Consider the following 8,021-nt stretch of genomic DNA (forward strand, 5'->3'; position numbering starts at 1 on the left):
TTTCATGTTTTGGCTAGAAGACAACACATCCGCAGATATCGAATGCTAGCCATCGGAGGATATCAGGTAAATCGAAAACTACAATGTATAAATGTGATGCCAGGACAAGTTGTATGCTCTAGCTAACGTTTCCAAAAGCTAACCAGACAAAAACATCATTACTTTTCCGATATGTGCTTGTGCTGTCGTGAATTAGTAGCACAATTTCTAACTTATTTACATTCATTTTTACTTATACTTGTATTTTGACCTCTCCATTTTGATGTTGGTTTCACGTTTTGGCTGCCTTTTCTTAGCGGATGATTAATCATCACAAATTTAATAGTGGCTACTCCATCACTCGAGGTGCTAAGTGGTTTTTAGAGGGCGTATACCTCTCCACGTGCATATTGTCACTTCTCCGCACGTTCCTGCTGTGTCAGAGGTGAACTGGACTGCTGTACCTAATTATTCTATATCGACATTATCGAAAATGAATCTAAACGTTTTTATATCGTTATTGAGGGATATTGATTTATCGCCCAGCCCTAGCCTACATCATATCAAATTCAAAAATGAAGAAAAATTACAGAAACAGAGCATCACTTAAAAGGGGAATGGAAACACTTCAGGAAGTACAGTTGAAGTTGGAAGTTTACATACACTTATGTTGGAGTCATTAAAACTAGTTTTTCAACCACTCCACACATTTCTTGTTATCAAACTATAGTTTTGGCAAGTCGTTTAGTACATCTACTTTGTGCATGACACAAGTAATTTTTCCAACAATTGTTAACAGACAGATTATTTCACTTATAATTCACTGTATCACAATTCCAGTGGGTCAGAAGATTACATACACTAAGTTGACTGTGCCTTTAGTCGGCTTGGAAAATTCCAGAAAATGATGTCATGGCTTTAGAAGCTTCTGATAGGCTAATTGACATCATTTGAGCCAATTGGAGGTGTACCTGTGGATGTATTTCAAGGCCTACCTTCAAATGCAGTGCCTCTTTGCTTGACATCATGGGAAAAATCTAAAGAAATCAGCCAAGACCTCAGACAAATATTGTAGACCTCCACAAGTCTGGTTCATCCTTTGGAGCAATTTCCAAACACCTGAAGGTACCACGTCCATCTGTACAAACAATAGTACGCAAGTATAAACACCATGGGACCATGCTGCCGTCATACCGCTCAGGAAGGAGACGCGTTCTGTCTCCTAGAGATGAATGTACTTTGGTGCGAAAAGTGCGAATCAATACCAGAACAACAGCAAAGGACCTTGTGAAGATGCTGGAGGAAACAGGTACAAAAGTATTTCTATCCACAGTTAAACGAGTCCTATATCGACATAACCTGAAAGGCCGCTCTGCAAGGAAGAAGCCACTGTTCCAAAACCGCCATAAAAAGCCAGACTATGGTTTGCGACTGCACATGGGGACAAAGATTGTACTTTTTGGAGAAATGTCCCCTGGTCTGACAAAACAAAAATAGAACTGTTTGGCCATAATGACCATCGTTATGTTTGGAGGAAAAAGGGGGAGGCTTGCAAGCCGAAGAACACCATCCCAACCGTGAAGCATGGGGGTGGTAGCATCATGTTGTGGGGGTGCTTTGCTGCGGGAGGGACTGGTGCACTTCACAAAATAGATGGCATCTTGAGGATGGAAAATTATGTGGATATATTGAAGCAACATCTCAAGACATCAGTCAGGAAGTTAAAGCTTGGTCACAAATGGGTCTTCCAAATGGACAATAACCCCAAGCATACTTCCAAAGTTATGGTAAAATTGCTTAAGGACAACAAAGTCAAGGTATTGGAGTGGCCATCACAAAGCCCTGACCTCAATCCGATAGAAAATTTGTGGGCAGAACTGAAAAAGCGTGTGCGAGCAAGGAGGCCTACAAACCTGACTCAGATACACCAGCTCTGTCAGGAGGAATTCACCCAACTTATTGTGGGAAGCTTGTGGAAGGCTACACAAAACGTTTGACCCAAGTTAAACATTTAAAGGCAATGCTACCAAATATTAATTGAGTGTATGTTGTCATTGTCTCCGACCGTGGCCCCCAATTCACATCACGAGTATGGAGGACCTTTGTGGAGAAGCTCGGGGTCACGGTCAGCCTCACTTCCGGGTACCGGCCTCAGTCAAACGGGCAGGTGGAGAGTTTGAACCAGGAGCTCGTGAGGTTCCTGAGGATTCACTGTCAGGACCGGCAGGATGAGTGGGCACGATTTCTTCCATGGGCAGAGTACGCCCAGAACTCACTACGTCACTTCTCCACTGGGTTGACCCCCTTCCAGTGGGTTTTGGGATTTCAGCCGGCTCTGGCTCCGTGGATCCCGGGCCAGACTGAAGCTCCTGCGAAAGATGAGTGGTTTCGGCGCGCAGAAGAAGTGTGGAGCGATGCTCACGTAAGACTCCATCATCCCGCTCCAGAGTACAGGCCTCGGTGTAACGCTCATTCCTTTGACGATAAATGATGCAGAATAATGTATCCACGCTTTTGGCACTTCTAGATTAGTCGACTGCAATGCTCTACTTTCCGGCTACCCGGATGAAGCACTAAATAAACTTCAGTTAGTGCTAAACACGGCTGCTAGAATCTTGACTAGAACAAAAAAAAATGTATCATATTACTCCAGTGCTAGCCTCTACACTGGCTTCCTGATTAGGCTAGGGATGATTTCAAGGTTTTACTGCTAACCTACAAAGCGTGACATGGGCTTGCTCCTATCTATCTTTCTGATTTGGTCCTGCCATACATACCTACACGTATGCTACGGTCACAAGATGCAGGCCTCCTTATTGTCCCTAGAATTTCTAAGCAAACAGCAGGAGGCAGGGCTTTCTCCTATAGAGCTCTATTTTTAAGGAATGGTCTGCCTACCCATGTGAGAGATGCAGACTCGGTCTCGACCTTAAGTCTTTATTGAAGACTCATCTCTTCAGTAGGTCCTATGATTGAGTGTAGTCTGGCCCAGGGGTGTGAGGTGAACGGAAAGGCACTGGAGCGACGAACCACCCTTGCTGTCTCTGCCTGGCCGGTTCCCCGCTCTCTGCCTCTAACCCTATTACGGGGACTGAGTCGCTGGCTTACTGGTGCTCTTTCATGTCGTCCCTAGGAGGGGTGCATCACTTGAGTGGGTTGAGTCACTGACGTGATCTTCCTGTCCTGGTTGGCACCCACCTCGGGTTCGTGCCGTGGGGGAGATCTTCATGGGCTATACTCGGCCTTGTCTCAGGGTAGTAAGTTGGTGGTTTGAAGATATCCCTCTAGTGGTGTGGGGGCTGTGCATTGGCAAAGTGGGTGGGGTTATATCCTGCCTGGTTGGCCCAGTCCGGGGGTATAGTCAGATGGGGCCACAGTGTCTCCCGACCCCTCCTGTCTCAGCCTCCAGTAATTATGCTGCAATAGTTTGTGTCGGGGGCTAGGGTCAGTCTGTTATATCTGGAGTATTTCTCCTGTTTTATCCGGTGTTCTGTGTGAATTTAAGGATGCTCCCTCTAATTCTATCTCTCTCTTTCTCTTTCTCTTCTCTTGGAGGACCTGAGCCCTAGGACCATTCCTCAGGACTATCTGGCCTGATGATGCCTTGCTGTCCCCTGTCCATCTGGTCGTGCTGCTGCTCCAGTTTCAACTTTTCTGCCTGCGGCTATGGAACCCTGACCTGTTCACCAGACGTGCTACCATGTCCTGGAACTGCTGTTTCAGCTCTGTCTCTCTACCGCACCTGCTGTCTCTACCTCTGAATGATCGGCTATGAAAAGCCAACTGACATTTACTCCTGAGGTGCCGACCTGTTACATCCTCTACAACCGCTGTGATTATTATTATTTGACCCTGCTGGTCATCTATGAACGTTTGAACATCTGGGCCATGTACTGTTATAAACTCCACCCGTCACAGCCAGAAGAGGACTGGCCACCCCTCAGAGCCTGGTTCCTCTCCAGGTTTCTTCCTAGGTTCCTGCCTTTCTAGGGAATTTGTCCAAGTCACCGTGCTTCTACATCTGCATTGCTTGCTGTTTGGTGTTTTAGGCTGGGTTTCTGTATAGCACTTTGTGACATCGGCTGATGTAAAAAGCGCTTCTTAAATACATTTGATTGATTGAAACACAAAAGACACACCCTCCTCCACTTACCCTCGGGGGAATCCCTGCAGCCATCTTTGCCTTCGGTCCAAACAATTAGCCAAGCAAGGGAAGTTGACAACGTAAACGCCCCATAATTCAATTTGTGATGATTATACATCCGCTAAGAAAAGTCTGCCAAAACATGAAACTAACATCAATATGGAGAGGTCAACATACAAGTAAAAATGAATGTAAATAAGTTAGAAATGGTGCTACTAATTCACGACAGCACAAGCACATATCGGAAAAGTAATGATGTTTTTGTTTGGTTAGCTTTTGGAAACGTTAGCTAGAGCATACAACTTGTCCTGGCATCACATTTATACATTGTAGTTTTCGATTTACCTGATGTCCTCTGATGGCTAGCATTCGATGTCTGCGGATGTGTTGTCTTCTAGCCAAAATATGAAATGCAATCATCATTCACTGTGTCGCATATAAGGCACACACAACAGCTACCGGTGGTTCCATGATGACAGAAAACACAACCGTGGGACGAACTAGTGACACATTTCTGGGCAAGGGCGGGGTCCATTTAAAATGTATTCATTCTTCCCTCGCCCCTTGCCCTGCAAGTGTCAACTCATCATTCGTCATGATATGTCATCAGGGCGGCAGGTAGCCTAGCGGTTAGACCGTTGGGCCAGTAACCGAGCGGTTGATGGTTTGAATAATCAAGCCGACCAGGTGAAAAATCGGTCGATGTGCCCTTGAGCAAGGAACTTAACCTTTATTTGCTCCAGGGGCACCGTACTACTATGGCTGACCCTGTAAAAACAACCCATTTCGCTACACCAGCAATAACATATGCTAAACACGTGTATGTGACAAATACATTTGATTTGATTTGAAGTGTCCACTTAATTTGAGGGGAGAGGGTGTTTTTTACATGTTTGGAATGCACCCTTTGAATTCGGACTGCAGTCAGAGGCTTACCTTTAGTCATGTGATTTACAAGAAGAGTGTTTGGGTGGGGTGGTCACATATATTACAAGAAAGAGAGATTTGGTCAAAGACAATACAGTATGAAGATAAGCTAAAAATGATTATCCTATTCAAATCCGCGACTACACTTGTAGGTGATGTCATGGCGACGTTGGCTGTCAAAGCTCAGGCGTAGAAGCAAGTCATCGGGTCTAATGGTCATCTTGCGCCGAATTGCGCATGTGCAAGCAGGAAAATCAAAGGTAGTCCTTCGATATAAACTTGTTTTTGACTAAAATTAAAACGTGTCAGTTTATTACTTTCACGAGATTGGTGAAATAACATGTTCAACTACTTAAGAAATTGTCTCGAATCTAGATTTTTCCTTTTGATTTTGTGAAAATGAACAACTAAGGAAGATATTTTCACTTCTGTCATTGACTTCTCAAGCACCAAATCCCGGCATGTTCTGTTCAGTCTGTTTCACAAGCGTTCCTGGAAGTCTCGTGATGTTGCACCTCTGGGTTTAGAAACTCTGTGATTTGGTCTATAAAACAGGGTGTCACTCCCGGTCTACATCTTGGTAGAGATACATCCCGACCTATGGGCTCTACTTGGCTTCTATTTTGTACATCTACTTGTGATTTCTGTCTGGTTGACATCCATCGGAAAGCTTCGTTGATTTAAGGTAGGCTACTAACCCTTATTTCATTTCGATAAGCCTAAATGGTTGCTAAGCAAAACCTTTACTGTCCAATCATTAAAGCTACAATCCGCATTTGGTGAAACTGGCACGTCCGTTTGGAATATTACAACAACGAAGTTACTTCAAAGGAAGAACACCTTTCTTCCATCTGACACAACTTGTCTCCTGCGTTTCATCACTAAAACAATATCAAAGGCGCTGTTTCACCAAATGTAGTTTTAATTGTAGCTTTAATTGTTACTTGAATTGATAGTTGAGAAATAACATTGTCCGTCCCACCACTTATTGTGGTCCGCAGCTGAGGGATGGGGCTAGGGAAATGTAACCCCTCTCAAATTCAAGAATGTGCTCCAGATGCCAGGACTGACAGTCCATGACATCTGCATTATAGTTTTAACCATCTTTTGAATCTATACATAGCTTTTTTATATTTATAAACAATGGAGTAAAATAAGTGTCTTTTTCCCCATTAGAACCCAAAATAAACAATCGTAAGCTCATGACGTATTTATAAGTTATATTCTTCAAATTGCTGGCTATACTGTGTCATTAATTTAAATGTAATTATATATTTTTTGTTAAATATGTATGTACCAATCCCGGACAATAGCTGTAATAATGTGTATGCTTTATTGAACAAAAGAGAACCATCGCGCTCTCCCAGAGGCTTGGCTGGTGCGTAAAACCCGCTGGTGTAAGTTGTCGCATAAATCTTTCTTCATTATTCTATGTTTTTAGTCATTTTCACTGCATCAGGGATAGCGCACACAGATGTGTCGGCTTTACAGCCTTCAGTGTGTAGTGACAACATCTGTAAAGAAACAGATGAGCAGCAGGTGCTTCTAATCAGGGTTTCCGCTTATCTGCCCTTCTGGGATGTGGCTTTTCTGGTCTACCTGTATTCAAATGAGTCAAAAGAAATACAGAATAGTAGGGGATGGGAGCAGGCACGAAGGTCAACTCACAAATCAGACAGTACAAAATTACTGCTTTGCGAGCAAAAGCATTCACTGTCTATTTTTGTTGTTATTTTCATATCATCTCTAAGAAAGTCAGAGACCAACAAGCGAATGGGTGGAGACTGGTCAAAAGATCGAGCGGATAAGGCAGAGAGAGACCTCGATCAAGCCAAAACTGAAAAACAGAAAGTGGAGGAGGAAAAGAGGAGGACTGAAGAGGAAAACAAGCAACTCCTTGCTGAGAAAGTGAGAATGGAAACAGAAAAAAAGATGGAAGAAAAACGAAGACGGGAGATCGAGATCCAAAGACTAAAATTAATAGAACACAGTAGACAGCGAGAGAAGGATGAAAGGACCAGGATAAAGCAGGAAAAAGAAAATGCAAAAGGAGATCACAGAACTGTATAAATGTATTCAAATATTAAGAGACAAGGGCATAAACAGTTAATTTATCCACAATGAATTATTGGAGAAAGTACACAATCATTGTGTACTTTTAATATCTACAATTGCACTGCCTGTTTTATTTTCCTCAAATGATGTGCTTAAAGGGATAGTTCACACAAATGACAATGATTTTAATAGCCCTGTTAGCAGTCTTTGGTTTTGTTTACCTGGCTGCTGCCATCAAATGCTTTTCAAAACCAATGCCTGTCAATATCTGAGAATCTGTAGCTTTGCAATAAATAGATTCTATTGATGCCTTGTTGCCGGATCTCTTCTGACACAGAAAAATCCACACATTTTATTCAGGATTCATCACTTGCGCTATGCACATTTTAATGACAAAAATAAACTATCCAATATACTTTGCTAGGCAGTAGCAGGCACTGCAAGAAGCCCCTGGTGTGACTCAGTGTCTGCTGTGTTTGGTAGAGATATAACACAGTGGACCACTCCTGTCCCTTAACCCCCACCTCTACAGCACCGGTTAGATGTCAATGTCATCACTCAGTAAAACACCTCAGCATAAAACAGCAAATATGGATACTCCAGAAATTCTTCTTAAAGAGGCAAAAAAAAGTGATCAGGTTGAGTTAGTAGTGAATGAGGTGGAGAGGGTAGAACAGCCAGAAAGGCAGTGCAGCAGAGTTGGCTGCATGTTTGGCGGTAGCTAACTAGTCCCCATCAGCATAAGGTTAGGCTAATGCTAATAAGTTAGCGTTCAGTATCCTAAAGGTATTGGATGTCAGTCTGAGTTATTTAACAGTATATTTAGTGAATGGGCAAGCTAAGAATGTTGATAGAAGTCATGATATTAGGAAAAGTAGTTATTTCCAGCAAGTGTATTTGATGGGTTTCGTTTCTG

General features: G+C 43.1%; 1 long non-coding RNA gene across 1 annotated transcript; it reads left to right on the forward strand.

Moving 5' to 3' along the window:
- Positions 1 to 5,593: 5,593 nt before the first annotated feature.
- Positions 5,594 to 7,412, forward strand: LOC145850235 (uncharacterized). The gene is made up of 2 exons (XR_006767743.2): positions 5,594 to 5,735; positions 6,802 to 7,412. It is a non-coding gene; the product is annotated as an uncharacterized LOC145850235 (long non-coding RNA).
- The last annotated feature ends 609 nt before the right edge of the window (positions 7,413 to 8,021 follow it).

The sequence above is a fragment of the Salmo salar genome, chromosome 04 (assembly GCF_965601325.2).
Source record: "Salmo salar chromosome 04, fSalSal1, whole genome shotgun sequence".
NCBI lineage: Eukaryota > Metazoa > Chordata > Actinopteri > Salmoniformes > Salmonidae > Salmo > Salmo salar.